Source organism: Taudactylus pleione, unplaced genomic scaffold (assembly GCF_031769625.1).
Source record: "Taudactylus pleione unplaced genomic scaffold, aTauple2 ptg000016l, whole genome shotgun sequence".
Taxonomy (NCBI): domain Eukaryota; kingdom Metazoa; phylum Chordata; class Amphibia; order Anura; family Myobatrachidae; genus Taudactylus; species Taudactylus pleione.
The window spans coordinates 16,019,951-16,043,131 of NW_028284418.1; the positions used below are offsets into that span (position 1 = coordinate 16,019,951).

General features: G+C 32.9%; 13 non-coding genes across 13 annotated transcripts; all 13 read right to left on the reverse strand.

Annotated features, from left to right (window-relative positions):
- Positions 1 to 233: 233 nt before the first annotated feature.
- TRNAL-AAG (transfer RNA leucine (anticodon AAG)) lies at positions 234 to 315 on the reverse strand. The gene has a single exon. It is a non-coding gene; the product is annotated as a tRNA-Leu (tRNA).
- Positions 316 to 4,501: 4,186 nt separating this feature from the next.
- TRNAL-AAG (transfer RNA leucine (anticodon AAG)) lies at positions 4,502 to 4,583 on the reverse strand. Its single transcript has one exon. It is a non-coding gene; the product is annotated as a tRNA-Leu (tRNA).
- Positions 4,584 to 5,926: 1,343 nt separating this feature from the next.
- Positions 5,927 to 6,008, reverse strand: TRNAL-AAG (transfer RNA leucine (anticodon AAG)). The gene has a single exon. It is a non-coding gene; the product is annotated as a tRNA-Leu (tRNA).
- A 1,330-nt stretch (positions 6,009 to 7,338) lies between these two features.
- Positions 7,339 to 7,420, reverse strand: TRNAL-AAG (transfer RNA leucine (anticodon AAG)). Its single transcript has one exon. It is a non-coding gene; the product is annotated as a tRNA-Leu (tRNA).
- Positions 7,421 to 8,761: 1,341 nt separating this feature from the next.
- Positions 8,762 to 8,843, reverse strand: TRNAL-AAG (transfer RNA leucine (anticodon AAG)). The gene has a single exon. It is a non-coding gene; the product is annotated as a tRNA-Leu (tRNA).
- A 1,341-nt stretch (positions 8,844 to 10,184) lies between these two features.
- On the reverse strand, positions 10,185 to 10,266 carry TRNAL-AAG (transfer RNA leucine (anticodon AAG)). The gene has a single exon. It is a non-coding gene; the product is annotated as a tRNA-Leu (tRNA).
- A 1,339-nt stretch (positions 10,267 to 11,605) lies between these two features.
- TRNAL-AAG (transfer RNA leucine (anticodon AAG)) lies at positions 11,606 to 11,687 on the reverse strand. The gene has a single exon. It is a non-coding gene; the product is annotated as a tRNA-Leu (tRNA).
- A 1,341-nt stretch (positions 11,688 to 13,028) lies between these two features.
- On the reverse strand, positions 13,029 to 13,110 carry TRNAL-AAG (transfer RNA leucine (anticodon AAG)). The gene has a single exon. It is a non-coding gene; the product is annotated as a tRNA-Leu (tRNA).
- Positions 13,111 to 15,873: 2,763 nt separating this feature from the next.
- TRNAL-AAG (transfer RNA leucine (anticodon AAG)) lies at positions 15,874 to 15,955 on the reverse strand. The gene has a single exon. It is a non-coding gene; the product is annotated as a tRNA-Leu (tRNA).
- A 1,343-nt stretch (positions 15,956 to 17,298) lies between these two features.
- TRNAL-AAG (transfer RNA leucine (anticodon AAG)) lies at positions 17,299 to 17,380 on the reverse strand. The gene has a single exon. It is a non-coding gene; the product is annotated as a tRNA-Leu (tRNA).
- Positions 17,381 to 20,133: 2,753 nt separating this feature from the next.
- On the reverse strand, positions 20,134 to 20,215 carry TRNAL-AAG (transfer RNA leucine (anticodon AAG)). The gene has a single exon. It is a non-coding gene; the product is annotated as a tRNA-Leu (tRNA).
- Positions 20,216 to 21,556: 1,341 nt separating this feature from the next.
- TRNAL-AAG (transfer RNA leucine (anticodon AAG)) lies at positions 21,557 to 21,638 on the reverse strand. The gene has a single exon. It is a non-coding gene; the product is annotated as a tRNA-Leu (tRNA).
- A 1,341-nt stretch (positions 21,639 to 22,979) lies between these two features.
- Positions 22,980 to 23,061, reverse strand: TRNAL-AAG (transfer RNA leucine (anticodon AAG)). The gene has a single exon. It is a non-coding gene; the product is annotated as a tRNA-Leu (tRNA).
- Between the last annotated feature and the right edge of the window lie 120 nt (positions 23,062 to 23,181).

Consider the following 23,181-nt stretch of genomic DNA (forward strand, 5'->3'; position numbering starts at 1 on the left):
CAGTAATTAAATATTAGTTATGATATTACTTCTAATTACTTCATGCCAACTTAATTTTGGCTCATCTTGACTGTTAGCAGATAACATTTTTAAAACATTTGGGAAGTCTCTTGTAACAATGATGAACTGTTGAGTAGCTAGAGGAATCTTCCACCAACAAATTTCATCCTTTCTAATGGAAAAAAAGAACTAGTTTGACATCAATAACTGGCCTACTCTTTGTATAATAAATATGGCAGCAGAGGGATTTGAACCCACGCCTCCGAAGAGACTGGAGCCTTAATCCAGCGCCTTAGACCGCTCGGCCATGCTACCACATGTGCTTATCATTAGGATAGCTCACAGATCTAGAACATCAAAATTAAAGGTTTTTTTGTTTTAAAGTATTAATTGAAAAGATGTCAGCAAAGGTTAAAAGAAAGTTCATTATTAAACATAAAATCGATGAGAAATTCATATTTTTTATTGAATTGCATTTTGTTTATTTTCATTGAAATAACAAAAGAAATTGAGATGCATGAAGTAGTAAAATATTAGTTCTGATAGGGCACATAATTAATTCATGCAAAATTAAAATTTGAATATCTTTACTGTTAGCAGATATCATTATTTTAAAGGTTTGAGAAGACTGTTGCAACTATGATGAACGGTTTAGAACTCGGTGACTAATGCAGGATACTATCACCATCCTTTTTCAGTTGGTTAATATCTGATCAATCATGAATTGATGATAAATTGTTTTGAACTACTGCATGTGACAGCTTAAGGTGTGCTTCCACCAACCAAATGTAGCTTCTTTTATACCTTATCTACTTTAGGAAACCACTTTGATATAAGTCACTGGATCTTCTCCTTTTCAGTTGGTTAATATCTGATCAATCATCAGTTGATGATAAATTGTTTTAAAATACTGCATGTGACAGCTTAAGGTGTGTTTCCACCAACCAAATTTAGCTTCTTTTATACCTTATCTACTTTAGGAAACCACTTTGATATATATCACTGGATCTTCTCCTTGGAGAATAAATATGGCAGCAGTGGGATTTGATTCCAACGGCTTGAATAGCTCTGTCATCCTACAACCTGCTGTACACTTTAAAATATTTTAGCTCTCATATCTGGAATGTCATTCAAAACTTTACCCAAAGTCAGGAAAAGCTGAGATAAAATGCAAAAAAGCCAGGTACATTTAACAAGTAATGATTATATTTGACTTCAAATTTCCTTCATTTAGCGCAACTGATGTATCCAAACAACTTTGAAGTATTATTCAAATGCCTAAAATAGACAGCTGTGAGATTAAAATTCAGAGTGATAGAAAAGTTAGAGAAATCGAAATATAAATCCTTCAATTTATACCAATGAGTCACGTTGCCAACATTTCCATCTCTAATTGTATGATAAGACAACTCAGTAATTAAATATTAGTTATGATATTACTTCTAATTACTTCATGCCAACTTAATTTTGGCTCATCTTGACTGTTAGCAGATAACATTTTTAAAACATTTGGGAAGTCTCTTGTAACAATGATGAACTGTTGAGTAGCTAGAGGAATCTTTCACCAACAAATTTCAGCTGGGTAATATCCTATCTAATGGAAAAAAAGAATCACTTTGACATCAATAACTGGCCTACTCTTTGTATAATAAATATGGCAGCAGAGGGATTTGAACCCACACCTCCAAAGAGACTGGAGCCTTAATCCAGTGCCTTAGACCGCTCAGCCATGCTACCACAAGTGCATATCATTAGGATAGCTCACAGATCTAGAACATCAAAATTAAAGGTTTTTTTGTTTTAAAGTATTAATTGAAAAGATGTCAGCAACGGTTAAAAGAAAGTTCATTATTAAACATAAAATCGATGAGAAATTCATATTTTTTATTGAATTGCATTTTGTTTATTTTCATTGAAATAACAAAAGAAATTGAGATGCATGAAGTAGTAAAATATTAGTTCTGATTGGGCACATAATTACTTCATGCAAAATTAAAATTTGAATATCTTTACTGTTAGCAGATATCATTATTTTAAAGGTTTGAGAAGACTGTTGCAACTATGATGAACTGTTTAGAACTCGGTGACTAATGCAGGATACTATCACCATTCTTTTTCAGTTGGTTAATATCTGATCAATCATGAATTGATGATAAATTGTTTTGAACTACTGCATGTGACAGCTTAAGGTGTGCTTCCACCAACCAAATGTAGCTTCTTTCATACCTTATATACTTTAGGAAACCACTTTGATATAAGTCACTGGATCTTCTCCTTTTCAGTTGGTTAATATCTGATCAATCATCAGTTGATGATAAATTGTTTTAAACTACTGCATGTGACAGCTTAAGGTGTGCTTCCACCAACCAAATTTAGCTTCTTTTATACCTTATCTACTTTAGGAAACCACTTTGGTATATATCACTGGATCTTCTCCTTGGAGAATAAATATGGCAGCAGTGGGATTTGATTCCAGTGGCTTGAATAGCTCTGTCATCCTACAACCTGCTGTACACTTTAAAATATTTTAGCTCTCATATCTGGAATGTCATTCAAAACTTTACCCAAAGTCAGGAAAAGCTGAGATAAAATGCAAAAAAAGCCAGGTACATTTAACAAGTAATGATTATATTTGACTTCAAATTTCCTTCATTTAGCGCAACTGATGAATCCAAACAACTTTGAAGTATTATTCAAATGCCTAAAATAGACAGCTGTGAGATTAAAATCCAGAGTGATAGGAAAGTTAGAGAAATCGGAATATAAATCCATCAATTTATACCAATGAGTCACGTTGCCAACATTTCCATCTCTAATTGTATGATAAGACAACTCAGTAATTAAATATTAGTTATGATATTACTTCTAATTACTTCATGCCAACTTAATTTTGGCTCATCTTGACTGTTAGCAGATAACATTTTTAAAACATTTGGGAAGTCTCTTGTAACAATGATGAACTGTTGAGTAGCTAGAGGAATCTTTCACCAACAAATTTCAGCTGGGTAATATCCTATCTAATGGAAAAAAAGAATCACTTTGACATCAATAACTGGCCTACTCTTTGTATAATAAATATGGCAGCAGAGGGATTTGAACCCACGCCTCCGAAGAGACTGGAGCCTTAATCCAGTGCCTTAGACCGCTCAGCCATGCTACCACATGTGCATATCATTAGGATAGCTCACAGATCTAGAACATCAAAATTAAAGGTTTTTTTGTTTTAAAGTATTAATTGAAAAGATGTCAGCAACGGTTAAAAGAAAGTTCATTATTAAACATAAAATCGATGAGAAATTCATATTTTTTATTGAATTGCATTTTGTTTATTTTCATTGAAATAACAAAAGAAATTGAGATGCATGAAGTAGTAAAATATTAGTTCTGATTGGGCACATAATTACTTCATGCAAAATTAAAATTTGAATATCTTTACTGTTAGCAGATATCATTATTTTAAAGGTTTGAGAAGACTGTTGCAACTATGATGAACTGTTTAGAACTCGGTGACTAATGCAGGATACTATCACCATTCTTTTTCAGTTGGTTAATATCTGATCAATCATGAATTGATGATAAATTGTTTTGAACTACTGCATGTGACAGCTTAAGGTGTGCTTCCACCAACCAAATGTAGCTTCTTTCATACCTTATATACTTTAGGAAACCACTTTGATATAAGTCACTGGATCTTCTCCTTTTCAGTTGGTTAATATCTGATCAATCATCAGTTGATGATAAATTGTTTTAAACTACTGCATGTGACAGCTTAAGGTGTGCTTCCACCAACCAAATTTAGCTTCTTTTATACCTTATCTACTTTAGGAAACCACTTTGGTATATATCACTGGATCTTCTCCTTGGAGAATAAATATGGCAGCAGTGGGATTTGATTCCAGTGGCTTGAATAGCTCTGTCATCCTACAACCTGCTGTACACTTTAAAATATTTTAGCTCTCATATCTGGAATGTCATTCAAAACTTTACCCAAAGTCAGGAAAAGCTGAGATAAAATGCAAAAGAAGCCAGGTACATTTAACAAGTAATGATTATATTTGACTTCAAATTTCCTTCATTTAGCGCAACTGATGAATCCAAACAACTTTGAAGTATTATTCAAATGCCTAAAATAGACAGCTGTGAGATTAAAATCCAGAGTGATAGGAAAGTTAGAGAAATCGGAATATAAATCCATCAATTTATACCAATGAGTCACGTTGCCAACATTTCCATCTCTAATTGTATGATAAGACAACTCAGTAATTAAATATTAGTTATGATATTACTTCTAATTACTTCATGCCAACTTAATTTTGGCTCATCTTGACTGTTAGCAGATAACATTTTTAAAACATTTGGGAAGTCTCTTGTAACAATGATGAACAGTTGAGTAGCTAGAGGAATCTTCCACCAACAAATTTCAGCTGGGTAATATCCTTTCTAATGGAAAAAAAGAATCAGTTTGACATCAATAACTGGCCTACTCTTTGTATAATAAATATGGCAGCAGAGGGATTTGAACCCACGCCTCCGAAGAGACTGGAGCCTTAATCCAGCGCCTTAGACCGCTCGGCCATGCTACCACATGTGTATATTATTAGGATAGCTCACAGATCTAGAACATCAAAATTAAAGGGTTTTTTGTTTTAAAGTATTAATTGAAAAGATGTCAGCAAAGGTTAAAAGAAAGTTCATTATTAAACATAAAATCGATGAGAAATTCATATTTTTTATTGAATTGCATTTTGTTTATTTTCATTGAAATAATAAAAAGAAATTGAGATGCATGAAGTAGTAAAATATTAGTTCTGATAGGGCACATAATTAGTTCATGCAAAAGTAAAATTTGAATATCTTTACTGTTAGCAGATATCATTATTTTAAAGGTTTGAGAAGACTGTTGCAACTATGATGAACGGTTTAGAACTCGGTGACTAATGCAGGATACTATCACCATCCTTTTTCAGTTGGTTAATATCTGATCAATCATGAATTGATGATAAATTGTTTTGAACTACTGCATGTGACAGCTTAAGGTGTGCTTCCACCAACCAAATGTAGCTTCTTTCATAACTTATATACTTTAGGAAACCACTTTGATATAAGTCACTGGATCTTCTCCTTTTCAGTTGGTTAATATCTGATCAATCATCAGTTGATGATAAATTGTTTTAAACTACTGCATGTGACAGCTTAAGGTGTGCTTCCACCAACCAAATTTAGCTTCTTTTATACCTTATCTACTTTAGATAACCACTTTGGTATATATCACTGGATCTTCTCCTTGGAGAATAAATATGGCAGCAGTGGGATTTGATTCCAGTGGCTTGAATAGCTCTGTCATCCTACAACCTGCTGTACACTTTAAAATATTTTAGCTCTCATATCTGGAATGTCATTCAAAACTTTACCCAAAGTCAGGAAAAGCTGAGATAAAATGCAAAAGAAGCCAGGTACATTTAACAAGTAATGATTATATTTGACTTCAAATTTCCTTCATTTAGCGCAACTGATGAATCCAAACAACTTTGAAGTATTATTCAAATGCCTAAAATAGACAGCTGTGAGATTAAAATCCAGAGTGATATGAGAGTTAGAGAAATCGGAATATAAATCCATCAATTTATACCAATGAGTCACGTTGCCAACATTTCCAACTCTAATTGTATAATAAGACAACTCAGTAATTAAATATTAGTTATGATATTACTTCTAATTACTTCATGCCAACTTAATTTTGGCTCATCTTGACTGTTAGCAGATAACATTTTTAAAACATTTGGGAAGTCTCTTGTAACAATGATGAACTGTTGAGTAGCTAGAGGAATCTTCCACCAACAAATTTCAGCTGGGCAATATCCTTTCTAATGGAAAAAAAAGAACTAGTTTGACATCAATAACTGGCCTACTCTTTGTATAATAAATATGGCAGCAGAGGGATTTGAACCCACGCCTCCGAAGAGACTGGAGCCTTAATCCAGCGCCTTAGACCGCTCGGCCATGCTACCACATGTGCTTATCATTAGGATAGCTCACAGATCTAGAACATCAAAATTAAAGGTTTTTTTGTTTTAAAGTATTAATTGAAAAGATGTCAGCAAAGGTTAAAAGAAAGTTCATTATTAAACATAAAATCGATGAGAAATTCATATTTTTTATTGAATTGCATTTTGTTTATTTTCATTGAAATAACAAAAGAAATTGAGATGCATGAAGTAGTAAAATATTAGTTCTGATAGGGCACATAATTAATTCATGCAAAATTAAAATTTGAATATCTTTACTGTTAGCAGATATCATTATTTTAAAGGTTTGAGAAGACTGTTGCAACTATGATGAACGGTTTAGAACTCGGTGACTAATGCAGGATACTATCACCATCCTTTTTCAGTTGGTTAATATCTGATCAATTATGAATTGATGATAAATTGTTTTGAACTACTGCATGTGACAGCTTAAGGTGTGCTTCCACCAACCAAATGTAGCTTCTTTTATACCTTATCTACTTTAGGAAACCACTTTGATATAAGTCACTGGATCTTCTCCTTTTCAGTTGGTTAATATCTGATCAATCATCAGTTGATGATAAATTGTTTTAAAATACTGCATGTGACAGCTTAAGGTGTGCTTCCACCAACCAAATTTAGCTTCTTTTATACCTTATCTACTTTAGGAAACCACTTTGATATATATCACTGGATCTTCTCCTTGGAGAATAAATATGGCAGCAGTGGGATTTGATTCCAACGGCTTGAATAGCTCTGTCATCCTACAACCTGCTGTACACTTTAAAATATTTTAGCTCTCATATCTGGAATGTCATTCAAAACTTTACCCAAAGTCAGGAAAAGCTGAGATAAAATGCAAAAAAAGCCAGGTACATTTAACAAGTAATGATTATATTTGACTTCAAATTTCCTTCATTTAGCGCAACTGATGAATCCAAACAACTTTGAAGTATTATTCAAATGCCTAAAATAGACAGCTGTGAGATTAAAATCCAGAGTGATAGGAAAGTTAGAGAAATCGGAATATAAATCCATCAATTTATACCAATGAGTCACGTTGCCAACATTTCCATCTCTAATTGTATAATAAGACAACTCAGTAATTAAATATTAGTTATGATATTACTTCTAATTACTTCATGCCAACTTAATTTTGGCTCATCTTGACTGTTAGCAGATAACATTTTTAAAACATTTGGGAAGTTTCTTGTAACAATGATGAACTGTTGAGTAGCTAGAGGAATCTTCCACCAATAAATTTCATCCTTTCTAATGGAAAAAAAGAACTAGTTTGACATCAATAACTGGCCTACTCTTTGTATAATAAATATGGCAGCAGAGGGATTTGAACCCACGCCTCCGAAGAGACTGGAGCCTTAATCCAGCGCCTTAGACCGCTCGGCCATGCTACCACATGTGCTTATCATTAGGATAGCTCACAGATCTAGAACATCAAAATTAAAGGTTTTTTTGTTTTAAAGTATTAATTGAAAAGATGTCAGCAAAGGTTAAAAGAAAGTTCATTATTAAACATAAAATCGATGAGAAATTCATATTTTTTATTGAATTGCATTTTGTTTATTTTCATTGAAATAACAAAAGAAATTGAGATGCATGAAGTAGTAAAATATTAGTTCTGATAGGGCACATAATTAATTCATGCAAAATTAAAATTTGAATATCTTTACTGTTAGCAGATATCATTATTTTAAAGGTTTGAGAAGACTGTTGCAACTATGATGAACGGTTTAGAACTCGGTGACTAATGCAGGATACTATCACCATCCTTTTTCAGTTGGTTAATATCTGATCAATCATGAATTGATGATAAATTGTTTTGAACTACTGCATGTGACAGCTTAAGGTGTGCTTCCACCAACCAAATGTAGCTTCTTTTATACCTTATCTACTTTAGGAAACCACTTTGATATAAGTCACTGGATCTTGTCCTTTTCAGTTGGTTAATATCTGATCAATCATCAGTTGATGATAAATTGTTTTAAACTACTGCATGTGACAGCTTAAGGTGTGCTTCCACCAACCAAATTTAGCTTCTTTTATACCTTATCTACTTTAGCAAACCACTTTGATATACATCACTGGATCTTCTCCTTGGAGAATAAATATGGCAGCAGTGGGATTTGATTCCAACAGCTTGAATAGCTCTGTCATCCTACAACCTGCTGTACACTTTAAAATATTTTAGCTCTCATATCTGGAATGTCATTCAAAACTTTACCCAAAGTCAGGAAAAGCTGAGATAAAATGCAAAAGAAGCCAGGTACATTTAACAAGTAATGATTATATTTGACTTCAAATTTCCTTCATTTAGCGCAACTGATGTATCCAAACAACTTTGAAGTATTATTCAAATGCCTAAAATAGACAGCTGTGAGATTAAAATCCAGAGTGATAGAAAAGTTAGAGAAATCGGAATATAAATCCATCAATTTATACCAATGAGTCACGTTGCCAACATTTCCATCTCTAATTGTATGATAAGACAACTCAGTAATTAAATATTAGTTATGATATTACTTCTAATTACTTCATGCCAACTTAATTTTGGCTCATCTTGACTGTTAGCAGATAACATTTTTAAAACATTTGGGAAGTCTCTTGTAACAATGATGAACTGTTGAGTAGCTAGAGGAATCTTCCACCAACAAATTTCAGCTGGGTAATATCCTTTCTAATGGAAAAAAAGAATTTTTTTGACATCATTAACTGGCCTACTCTTTGTATAATAAATATGGCAGCAGAGGGATTTGAACCCACGCCTCCGAAGAGACTGGAGCCTTAATCCAGCGCCTTAGACCGCTCGGCCATGCTACCACATGTGCTTATCATTAGGATAGCTCACAGATCTAGAACATCAAAATTAAAGGTTTTTTTGTTTTAAAGTATTAATTGAAAAGATGTCAGCAAAGGTTAAAAGAAAGTTCATTATTAAACATAAAATCGATGAGAAATTCATATTTTTTATTGAATTGCATTTTGTTTATTTTCATTGAAATAACAAAAGAAATTGAGATGCATGAAGTAGTAAAATATTAGTTCTGATTGGGCACATAATTACTTCATGCAAAATTAAAATTTGAATATCTTTACTGTTAGCAGATATCATTATTTTAAATGTCTGAGAAGACTGTTGCAACTATGATGAACTGTTTAGAACTCGGTGACTAATGAGGGATACTATCACCATCCTTTTTCAGTTGGTTAATATCTGATCAATCATGAATTGATGATAAATTGTTTTGAACTACTGCATGTGACAGCTTAAGGTGTGCTTCCACCAACCAAATGTAGCTTCTTTTATACCTTATCTACTTTAGGAAACCACTTTGATATAAGTCACTGGATCTTGTCCTTTTCAGTTGGTTAATATCTGATCAATCATCAGTTGATGATAAATTGTTTTAAACTACTGCATGTGACAGCTTAAGGTGTGCTTCCACCAACCAAATTTAGCTTCTTTTATACCTTATCTACTTTAGCAAACCACTTTGATATACATCACTGGATCTTCTCCTTGGAGAATAAATATGGCAGCAGTGGGATTTGATTCCAACAGCTTGAATAGCTCTGTCATCCTACAACCTGCTGTACACTTTAAAATATTTTAGCTCTCATATCTGGAATGTCATTCAAAACTTTACCCAAAGTCAGGAAAAGCTGAGATAAAATGCAAAAGAAGCCAGGTACATTTAACAAGTAATGATTATATTTGACTTCAAATTTCCTTCATTTAGCGCAACTGATGTATCCAAACAACTTTGAAGTATTATTCAAATACCTAAAATAGACAGCTGTGAGATTAAAATCCAGAGTGATAGAAAAGTTAGAGAAATCGGAATATAAATCCATCAATTTATACCAATGAGTCACGTTGCCAACATTTCCATCTCTAATTGTATGATAAGACAACTCAGTAATTAAATATTAGTTATGATATTACTTCTAATTACTTCATGCCAACTTAATTTTGGCTCATCTTGACTGTTAGCAGATAACATTTTTAAAACATTTGGGAAGTCTCTTGTAACAATGATGAACTGTTGAGTAGCTAGAGGAATCTTCCACCAACAAATTTCAGCTGGGTAATATCCTTTCTAATGGAAAAAAAGAACTAGTTTGACATAAATAACTTGCCTACTCTTTGTATAATAAATATGGCAGCAGAGGGATTTGAACCCACGCCTCCGAAGAGACTGGAGCCTTAATCCAGCGCCTTAGACCGCTCGGCCATGCTACCTCATGTGCATATAATTAGGATAGCTCACAGATCTAGAACATCAAAATTAAAGGGTTTTTTGTTTTAAAGTATTAATTGAAAAGATGTCAGCAAAGGTTAAAAGAAAGTTCATTATTAAACATAAAATCGATGAGAAATTCATATTTTTTATTGAATTGCATTTTGTTTATTTTCATTGAAATAACAAAAGAAATTGAGATGCATGAAGTAGTAAAATTTTAGTTCTGATAGGGCACATAATTAATTCATGCAAAATTAAAATTTGAATATCTTTACTGTTAGCAGATATCATTATTTTAAAGGTTTGAGAAGACTGTTGCAACTATGATGAACGGTTTAGAACTCGGTGACTAATGCAGGATACTATCACCATCCTTTTTCAGTTGGTTAATATCTGATCAATCATGAATTGATGATAAATTGTTTTGAACTACTGCATGTGACAGCTTAAGGTGTGCTTCCACCAACCAAATGTAGCTTCTTTTATACCTTATCTACTTTAGGAAACCACTTTGATATAAGTCACTGGATCTTCTCCTTTTCAGTTGGTTAATATCTGATCAATCATCAGTTGATGATAAATTGTTTTAAACTACTGCATGTGACAGCTTAAGGTGTGCTTCCACCAACCAAATTTAGCTTCTTTTATACCTTATCTACTTTAGGAAACCACTTTGATATACATCACTGGATCTTCTCCTTGGAGAATAAATATGGCAACAATGGGATTTGATTCCAACAGCTTGAATAGCTCTGTCATCCTACAACCTGCTGTACACTTTAAAATATTTTAGCTCTCATATCTGGAATGTCATTCAAAACTTTACCCAGTCAGGAAAAGCTGAGATAAAATGCAAAAGAAGCCAGGTACATTTAACAAGTAATGATTATATTTGACTTCAAATTTCCTTCATTTAGCGCAACTGATGTATCCAAACAACTTTGAAGTATTATTCAAATGCCTAAAATAGACAGCTGTGAGATTAAAATCCAGAGTGATAGAAAAGTTAGAGAAATCGGAATATAAATCCATCAATTTATACCAATGAGTCACGTTGCCAACATTTCCATCTCTAATTGTATGATAAGACAACTCAGTAATTAAATATTAGTTATGATATTACTTCTAATTACTTCATGCCAACTTAATTTTGGCTCATCTTGACTGTTAGCAGATAACATTTTTAAAACATTTGGGAAGTCTCTTGTAACAATGATGAACTGTTGAGTAGCTAGAGGAATCTTCCACCAACAAATTTCAGCTGGGTAATATCCTTTCTAATGGAAAAAAAGAACTAGTTTGACATCAATAACTGGCCTACTCTTTGTATAATAAATATGGCAGCAGAGGGATTTGAACCCACGCCTCCGAAGAGACTGGAGTCTTAATCCAGCGCCTTAGACCGCTCGGCCATGCTACCTCATGTGCATATAATTAGGATAGCTCACAGATCTAGAACATCAAAATTAAAGGGTTTTTTGTTTTAAAGTATTAATTGAAAAGATGTCAGCAAAGGTTAAAAGAAAGTTCATTATTAAACATAAAATCGATGAGAAATTCATATTTTTTATTGAATTGCATTTTGTTTATTTTCATTGAAATAACAAAAGAAATTGAGATGCATGAAGTAGTAAAATATTAGTTCTGATTGGGCACATAATTACTTCATGCAAAATTAAAATTTGAATATCTTTACTGTTAGCAGATATCATTATTTTAAATGTCTGAGAAGACTGTTGCAACTATGATGAACTGTTTAGAACTCGGTGACTAATGAGGGATACTATCACCATCCTTTTTCAGTTGGTTAATATCTGATCAATCATGAATTGATGATAAATTGTTTTGAACTACTGCATGTGACAGCTTAAGGTGTGCTTCCACCAACCAAATGTAGCTTCTTTTATACCTTATCTACTTTAGGAAACCACTTTGATATAAGTCACTGGATCTTGTCCTTTTCAGTTGGTTAATATCTGATCAATCATCAGTTGATGATAAATTGTTTTAAACTACTGCATGTGACAGCTTAAGGTGTGCTTCCACCAACCAAATTTAGCTTCTTTTATACCTTATCTACTTTAGCAAACCACTTTGATATACATCACTGGATCTTCTCCTTGGAGAATAAATATGGCAGCAGTGGGATTTGATTCCAACAGCTTGAATAGCTCTGTCATCCTACAACCTGCTGTACACTTTAAAATATTTTAGCTCTCATATCTGGAATGTCATTCAAAACTTTACCCAAAGTCAGGAAAAGCTGAGATAAAATGCAAAAGAAGCCAGGTACATTTAACAAGTAATGATTATATTTGACTTCAAATTTCCTTCATTTAGCGCAACTGATGTATCCAAACAACTTTGAAGTATTATTCAAATACCTAAAATAGACAGCTGTGAGATTAAAATCCAGAGTGATAGAAAAGTTAGAGAAATCGGAATATAAATCCATCAATTTATACCAATGAGTCACGTTGCCAACATTTCCATCTCTAATTGTATGATAAGACAACTCAGTAATTAAATATTAGTTATGATATTACTTCTAATTACTTCATGCCAACTTAATTTTGGCTCATCTTGACTGTTAGCAGATAACATTTTTAAAACATTTGGGAAGTCTCTTGTAACAATGATGAACTGTTGAGTAGCTAGAGGAATCTTCCACCAACAAATTTCAGCTGGGTAATATCCTTTCTAATGGAAAAAAAGAACTAGTTTGACATCAATAACTGGCCTACTCTTTGTATAATAAATATGGCAGCAGAGGGATTTGAACCCACGCCTCCGAAGAGACTGGAGCCTTAATCCAGCGCCTTAGACCGCTCGGCCATGCTACCACATGTGCTTATCATTAGGATAGCTCACAGATCTAGAACATCAAAATTAAAGGTTTTTTTGTTTTAAAGTATTAATTGAAAAGATGTCAGCAAAGGTTAAAAGAAAGTTCATTATTAAACATAAAATCGATGAGAAATTCATATTTTTTATTGAATTGCATTTTGTTTATTTTCATTGAAATAACAAAAGAAATTGAGATGCATGAAGTAGTAAAATATTAGTTCTGATAGGGCACATAATTAATTCATGCAAAATTAAAATTTGAATATCTTTACTGTTAGCAGATATCATTATTTTAAAGGTTTGAGAAGACTGTTGCAACTATGATGAATGGTTTAGAACTCGGTGACTAATGCAGGATACTATCACCATCCTTTTTCAGTTGGTTAATATCTGATCAATCATGAATTGATGATAAATTGTTTTGAACTACTGCATGTGACAGCTTAAGGTGTGCTTCCACCAACCAAATGTAGCTTCTTTTATACCTTATCTACTTTAGGAAACCACTTTGATATAAGTCACTGGATCTTCTCCTTTTCAGTTGGTTAATATCTGATCAATCATCAGTTGATGATAAATTGTTTTAAAATACTGCATGTGACAGCTTAAGGTGTGTTTCCACCAACCAAATTTAGCTTCTTTTATACCTTATCTACTTTAGGAAACCACTTTGATATATATCACTGGATCTTCTCCTTGGAGAATAAATATGGCAGCAGTGGGATTTGATTCCAACGGCTTGAATAGCTCTGTCATCCTACAACCTGCTGTACACTTTAAAATATTTTAGCTCTCATATCTGGAATGTCATTCAAAACTTTACCCAAAGTCAGGAAAAGCTGAGATAAAATGCAAAAAAAGCCAGGTACATTTAACAAGTAATGATTATATTTGACTTCAAATTTCCTTCATTTAGCGCAACTGATGTATCCAAACAACTTTGAAGTATTATTCAAATGCCTAAAATAGACAGCTGTGAGATTAAAATTCAGAGTGATAGAAAAGTTAGAGAAATCGAAATATAAATCCTTCAATTTATACCAATGAGTCACGTTGCCAACATTTCCATCTCTAATTGTATGATAAGACAACTCAGTAATTAAATATTAGTTATGATATTACTTCTAATTACTTCATGCCAACTTAATTTTGGCTCATCTTGACTGTTAGCAGATAACATTTTTAAAACATTTGGGAAGTCTCTTGCAACAATGATGAACTGTTGAGTAGCTAGAGGAATCTTTCACCAACAAATTTCAGCTGGGTAATATCCTATCTAATGGAAAAAAAGAATCACTTTGACATCAATAACTGGCCTACTCTTTGTATAATAAATATGGCAGCAGAGGGATTTGAACCCACACCTCCAAAGAGACTGGAGCCTTAATCCAGTGCCTTAGACCGCTCAGCCATGCTACCACAAGTGCATATCATTAGGATAGCTCACAGATCTAGAACATCAAAATTAAAGGTTTTTTTGTTTTAAAGTATTAATTGAAAAGATGTCAGCAACGGTTAAATAAAGTTCATTATTAAACATAAAATCGATGAGAAATTCATATTTTTTATTGAATTGCATTTTGTTTATTTTCATTGAAATAACAAAAGAAATTGAGATGCATGAAGTAGTAAAATATTAGTTCTGATTGGGCACATAATTACTTCATGCAAAATTAAAATTTGAATATCTTTACTGTTAGCAGATATCATTATTTTAAAGGTTTGAGAAGACTGTTGCAACTATGATGAACTGTTTAGAACTCGGTGACTAATGCAGGATACTATCACCATTCTTTTTCAGTTGGTTAATATCTGATCAATCATGAATTGATGATAAATTGTTTTGAACTACTGCATGTGACAGCTTAAGGTGTGCTTCCACCAACCAAATGTAGCTTCTTTCATACCTTATATACTTTAGGAAACCACTTTGATATAAGTCACTGGATCTTCTCCTTTTCAGTTGGTTAATATCTGATCAATCATCAGTTGATGATAAATTGTTTTAAACTACTGCATGTGACAGCTTAAGGTGTGCTTCCACCAACCAAATTTAGCTTCTTTTATACCTTATCTACTTTAGGAAACCACTTTGGTATATATCACTGGATCTTCTCCTTGGAGAATAAATATGGCAGCAGTGGGATTTGATTCCAGTGGCTTGAATAGCTCTGTCATCCTACAACCTGCTGTACACTTTAAAATATTTTAGCTCTCATATCTGGAATGTCATTCAAAACTTTACCCAAAGTCAGGAAAAGCTGAGATAAAATGCAAAAGAAGCCAGGTACATTTAACAAGTAATGATTATATTTGACTTCAAATTTCCTTCATTTAGCGCAACTGATGAATCCAAACAACTTTGAAGTATTATTCAAATGCCTAAAATAGACAGCTGTGAGATTAAAATCCAGAGTGATAGGAAAGTTAGAGAAATCGGAATATAAATCCATCAATTTATACCAATGAGTCACGTTGCCAACATTTCCATCTCTAATTGTATGATAAGACAACTCAGTAATTAAATATTAGTTATGATATTACTTCTAATTACTTCATGCCAACTTAATTTTGGCTCATCTTGACTGTTAGCAGATAACATTTTTAAAACATTTGGGAAGTCTCTTGTAACAATGATGAACAGTTGAGTAGCTAGAGGAATCTTCCACCAACAAATTTCAGCTGGGTAATATCCTTTCTAATGGAAAAAAAGAATCAGTTTGACATCAATAACTGGCCTACTCTTTGTATAATAAATATGGCAGCAGAGGGATTTGAACCCACGCCTCCGAAGAGACTGGAGCCTTAATCCAGCGCCTTAGACCGCTCGGCCATGCTACCACATGTGTATATCATTAGGATAGCTCACAGATCTAGAACATCAAAATTAAAGGGTTTTTTGTTTTAAAGTATTAATTGAAAAGATGTCAGCAAAGGTTAAAAGAAAGTTCATTATTAAACATAAAATCGATGAGAAATTCATATTTTTTATTGAATTGCATTTTGTTTATTTTCATTGAAATAATAAAAAGAAATTGAGATGCATGAAGTAGTAAAATATTAGTTCTGATAGGGCACATAATTAGTTCATGCAAAAGTAAAATTTGAATATCTTTACTGTTAGCAGATATCATTATTTTAAAGGTTTGAGAAGACTGTTGCAACTATGATGAACGGTTTAGAACTCGGTGACTAATGCAGGATACTATCACCATCCTTTTTCAGTTGGTTAATATCTGATCAATCATGAATTGATGATAAATTGTTTTGAACTACTGCATGTGACAGCTTAAGGTGTGCTTCCACCAACCAAATGTAGCTTCTTTCATAACTTATATACTTTAGGAAACCACTTTGATATAAGTCACTGGATCTTCTCCTTTTCAGTTGGTTAATATCTGATCAATCATCAGTTGATGATAAATTGTTTTAAACTACTGCATGTGACAGCTTAAGGTGTGCTTCCACCAACCAAATTTAGCTTCTTTTATACCTTATCTACTTTAGATAACCACTTTGGTATATATCACTGGATCTTCTCCTTGGAGAATAAATATGGCAGCAGTGGGATTTGATTCCAGTGGCTTGAATAGCTCTGTCATCCTACAACCTGCTGTACACTTTAAAATATTTTAGCTCTCATATCTGGAATGTCATTCAAAACTTTACCCAAAGTCAGGAAAAGCTGAGATAAAATGCAAAAGAAGCCAGGTACATTTAACAAGTAATGATTATATTTGACTTCAAATTTCCTTCATTTAGCGCAACTGATGAATCCAAACAACTTTGAAGTATTATTCAAATGCCTAAAATAGACAGCTGTGAGATTAAAATCCAGAGTGATATGAGAGTTAGAGAAATCGGAATATAAATCCATCAATTTATACCAATGAGTCACGTTGCCAACATTTCCAACTCTAATTGTATAATAAGACAACTCAGTAATTAAATATTAGTTATGATATTACTTCTAATTACTTCATGCCAACTTAATTTTGGCTCATCTTGACTGTTAGCAGATAACATTTTTAAAACATTTGGGAAGTCTCTTGTAACAATGATGAACTGTTGAGTAGCTAGAGGAATCTTCCACCAACAAATTTCAGCTGGGTAATATCCTTTCTAATGGAAAAAAAAGAACTAGTTTGACATCAATAACTGGCCTACTCTTTGTATAATAAATATGGCAGCAGAGGGATTTGAACCCACACCTCCGAAGAGACTGGAGCCTTAATCCAGCGCCTTAGACCGCTCGGCCATGCTACCACATGTGCTTATCATTAGGATAGCTCACAGATCTAGAACATCAAAATTAAAGGTTTTTTTGTTTTAAAGTATTAATTGAAAAGATGTCAGCAAAGGTTAAAAGAAAGTTCATTATTAAACATAAAATCGATGAGAAATTCATATTTTTTATTGAATTGCATTTTGTTTATTTTCATTGAAATAACAAAAGAAATTGAGATGCATGAAGTAGTAAAATATTAGTTCTGATAGGGCACATAATTAATTCATGCAAAATTAAAATTTGAATATCTTTACTGTTAGCAGATATCATTATTTTAAAGGTTTGAGAAGACTGTTGCAACTATGATGAACGGTTTAGAACTCGGTGACTAATGTAGGATACTATCACCATCCTTTTTCAGTTGGTTAATATCTGATCAATTATGAATTGATGATAAATTGTTTTGAACTACTGCATGTGACAGCTTAAGGTGTGCTTCCACCAACCAAATGTAGCTTCTTTTATACCTTATCTACTTTAGGAAACCACTTTGATATAAGTCACTGGATCTTCTCCTTTTCAGTTGGTTAATATCTGATCAATCATCAGTTGATGATAAATTGTTTTAAAATACTGCATGTGACAGCTTAAGGTGTGCTTCCACCAACCAAATTTAGCTTCTTTTATACCTTATCTACTTTAGGAAACCACTTTGATATATATCACTGGATCTTCTCCTTGGAGAATAAATATGGCAGCAGTGGGATTTGATTCCAACGGCTTGAATAGCTCTGTCATCCTACAACCTGCTGTACACTTTAAAATATTTTAGCTCTCATATCTGGAATGTCATTCAAAACTTTACCCAAAGTCAGGAAAAGCTGAGATAAAATGCAAAAAAAGCCAGGTACATTTAACAAGTAATGATTATATTTGACTTCAAATTTCCTTCATTTAGCGCAACTGATGAATCCAAACAACTTTGAAGTATTATTCAAATGCCTAAAATAGACAGCTGTGAGATTAAAATCCAGAGTGATAGGAAAGTTAGAGAAATCGGAATATAAATCCATCAATTTATACCAATGAGTCACGTTGCCAACATTTCCATCTCTAATTGTATAATAAGACAACTCAGTAATTAAATATTAGTTATGATATTACTTCTAATTACTTCATGCCAACTTAATTTTGGCTCATCTTGACTGTTAGCAGATAACATTTTTAAAACATTTGGGAAGTCTCTTGTAACAATGATGAACTGTTGAGTAGCTAGAGGAATCTTCCACCAATAAATTTCATCCTTTCTAATGGAAAAAAAGAACTAGTTTGACATCAATAACTGGCCTACTCTTTGTATAATAAATATGGCAGCAGAGGGATTTGAACCCACGCTTCCGAAGAGACTGGAGCCTTAATCCAGCGCCTTAGACCGCTCGGCCATGCTACCACATGTGCTTATCATTAGGATAGCTCACAGATCTAGAACATCAAAATTAAAGGTTTTTTTGTTTTAAAGTATTAATTGAAAAGATGTCAGCAAAGGTTAAAAGAAAGTTCATTATTAAACATAAAATCGATGAGAAATTCATATTTTTTATTGAATTGCATTTTGTTTATTTTCATTGAAATAACAAAAGAAATTGAGATGCATGAAGTAGTAAAATATTAGTTCTGATAGGGCACATAATTAATTCATGCAAAATTAAAATTTGAATATCTTTACTGTTAGCAGATATCATTATTTTAAAGGTTTGAGAAGACTGTTGCAACTATGATGAACGGTTTAGAACTCGGTGACTAATGCAGGATACTATCACCATCCTTTTTCAGTTGGTTAATATCTGATCAATCATGAATTGATGATAAATTGTTTTGAACTACTGCATGTGACAGCTTAAGGTGTGCTTCCACCAACCAAATGTAGCTTCTTTTATACCTTATCTACTTTAGGAAACCACTTTGATATAAGTCACTGGATCTTCTCCTTTTCAGTTGGTTAATATCTGATCAATCATCAGTTGATGATAAATTGTTTTAAAATACTGCATGTGACAGCTTAAGGTGTGCTTCCACCAACCAAATTTAGCTTCTTTTATACCTTATCTACTTTAGGAAACCACTTTGATATATATCACTGGATCTTCTCCTTGGAGAATAAATATGGCAGCAGTGGGATTTGATTCCAACGGCTTGAATAGCTCTGTCATCCTACAACCTGCTGTACACTTTAAAATATTTTAGCTCTCATATCTGGAATGTCATTCAAAACTTTACCCAAAGTCAGGAAAAGCTGAGATAAAATGCAAAAAAAGCCAGGTACATTTAACAAGTAATGATTATATTTGACTTCAAATTTCCTTCATTTAGCGCAACTGATGAATCCAAACAACTTTGAAGTATTATTCAAATGCCTAAAATAGACAGCTGTGAGATTAAAATCCAGAGTGATAGGAAAGTTAGAGAAGTCGGAATATAAATCCATCAATTTATACCAATGAGTCACGTTGCCACCATTGCCATCTCTAATTGTATGATAAGACAACTCAGTAATTAAATATTAGTTATGATATTACTTCTAATTACTTCATGCCAACTTAATTTTGGCTCATCTTGACTGTTAGCAGATAACATTTTTAAAACATTTGGGAAGTCTCTTGTAACAATGATGAACAGTTGAGTAGCTAGAGGAATCTTCCACCAACAAATTTCAGCTGGGTAATATCCTTTCTAATGGAAAAAAAGAATCAGTTTGACATCAATAACTGGCCTACTCTTTGTATAATAAATATGGCAGCAGAGGGATTTGAACCCACGCCTCCGAAGAGACTGGAGCCTTAATCCAGCGCCTTAGACCGCTCGGCCATGCTACCACATGTGCTTATAATTAGGATAGCTCACAGATCTAGAACATCAAAATTAAAAGTTTTTTTGTTTTAAAGTATTAATTGAAAAGATGTCAGCAAAGGTTCAAAGAAAGTTCATTATTAAACATAAAATCGATGAGAAATTCATATTTTTTATTGAATTGCATTTTGTTTATTTTCATTGAAATAACAAAAGAAATTGAGATGCATGAAGTAGTAAAATATTAGTTCTGATTGGGCACATAATTACTTCATGCAAAATTAAAATTTGAATATCTTTACTGTTAGCAGATATCATTATTTTAAATGTCTGAGAAGACTGTTGCAACTATGATGAACTGTTTAGAACTCGGTGACTAATGAGGGATACTATCACCATCCTTTTTCAGTTGGTTAATATCTGATCAATCATGAATTGATGATAAATTGTTTTGAACTACTGCATGTGACAGCTTAAGGTGTGCTTCCACCAACCAAATGTAGCTTCTTTTATACCTTATCTACTTTAGGAAACCACTTTGATATAAGTCACTGGATCTTGTCCTTTTCAGTTGGTTAATATCTGATCAATCATCAGTTGATGATAAATTGTTTTAAACTACTGCATGTGACAGCTTAAGGTGTGCTTCCACCAACCAAATTTAGCTTCTTTTATACCTTATCTACTTTAGCAAACCACTTTGATATACATCACTGGATCTTCTCCTTGGAGAATAAATATGGCAGCAGTGGGATTTGATTCCAACAGCTTGAATAGCTCTGTCATCCTACAACCTGCTGTACACTTTAAAATATTTTAGCTCTCATATCTGGAATGTCATTCAAAACTTTACCCAAAGTCAGGAAAAGCTGAGATAAAATGCAAAAGAAGCCAGGTACATTTAACAAGTAATGATTATATTTGACTTCAAATTTCCTTCATTTAGCGCAACTGATGTATCCAAACAACTTTGAAGTATTATTCAAATGCCTAAAATAGACAGCTGTGAGATTAAAATCCAGAGTGATAGAAAAGTTAGAGAAATCGGAATATAAATCCATCAATTTATACCAATGAGTCACGTTGCCAACATTTCCATCTCTAATTGTATGATAAGACAACTCAGTAATTAAATATTAGTTATGATATTACTTCTAATTACTTCATGCCAACTTAATTTTGGCTCATCTTGACTGTTAGCAGATAACATTTTTAAAACATTTGGGAAGTCTCTTGTAACAATGATGAACTGTTGAGTAGCTAGAGGAATCTTCCACCAACAAATTTCAGCTGGGTAATATCCTTTCTAATGGAAAAAAAGAATTAGTTTGACATCATTAACTGGCCTACTCTTTGTATAATAAATATGGCAGCAGAGGGATTTGAACCCACGCCTCCGAAGAGACTGGAGCCTTAATCCAGCGCCTTAGACCGCTCGGCCATGCTACCACATGTGCTTATCATTAGGATAGCTCACAGATCTAGAACATCAAAATTAAAGGTTTTTTTGTTTTAAAGTATTAATTGAAAAGATGTCAGCAAAGGTTAAAAGAAAGTTCATTATTAAACATAAAATCGATGAGAAATTCATATTTTTTATTGAATTGCATTTTGTTTATTTTCATTGAAATAACAAAAGAAATTGAGATGCATGAAGTAGTAAAATATTAGTTCTGATTGGGCACATAATTACTTCATGCAAAATTAAAATTTGAATATCTTTACTGTTAGCAGATATCATTATTTTAAATGTCTGAGAAGACTGTTGCAACTATGATGAACTGTTTAGAACTCGGTGACTAATGAGGGATACTATCACCATCCTTTTTCAGTTGGTTAATATCTGATCAATCATGAATTGATGATAAATTGTTTTGAACTACTGCATGTGACAGCTTAAGGTGTGCTTCCACCAACCAAATGTAGCTTCTTTTATACCTTATCTACTTTAGGAAACCACTTTGATATAAGTCACTGGATCTTGTCCTTTTCAGTTGGTTAATATCTGATCAATCATCAGTTGATGATAAATTGTTTTAAACTACTGCATGTGACAGCTTAAGGTGTGCTTCCACCAACCAAATTTAGCTTCTTTTATACCTTATCTACTTTAGCAAACCACTTTGATATACATCACTGGATCTTCTCCTTGGAGAATAAATATGGCAGCAGTGGGATTTGATTCCAACAGCTTGAATAGCTCTGTCATCCTACAACCTGCTGTACACTTTAAAATATTTTAGCTCTCATATCTGGAATGTCATTCAAAACTTTACCCAAAGTCAGGAAAAGCTGAGATAAAATGCAAAAGAAGCCAGGTACATTTAACAAGTAATGATTATATTTGACTTCAAATTTCCTTCATTTAGCGCAACTGATGTATCCAAACAACTTTGAAGTATTATTCAAATACCTAAAATAGACAGCTGTGAGATTAAAATCCAGAGTGATAGAAAAGTTAGAGAAATCGGAATATAAATCCATCAATTTATACCAATGAGTCACGTTGCCAACATTTCCATCTCTAATTGTATGATAAGACAACTCAGTAATTAAATATTAGTTATGATATTACTTCTAATTACTTCATGCCAACTTAATTTTGGCTCATCTTGACTGTTAGCAGATAACATTTTTAAAACATTTGGGAAGTCTCTTGTAACAATGATGACCTGTTGAGTAGCTAGAGGAATCTTCCACCAACAAATTTCAGCTGGGTAATATCCTTTCTAATGGAAAAAAAGAACTAGTTTGACATAAATAACTTGCCTACTCTTTGTATAATAAATATGGCAGCAGAGGGATTTGAACCCACGCCTCCGAAGAGACTGGAGCCTTAATCCAGCGCCTTAGACCGCTCGGCCATGCTACCTCATGTGCATATAATTAGGATAGCTCACAGATCTAGAACATCAAAATTAAAGGGTTTTTTGTTTTAAAGTATTAATTGAAAAGATGTCAGCAAAGGTTAAAAGAAAGTTCATTATTAAAC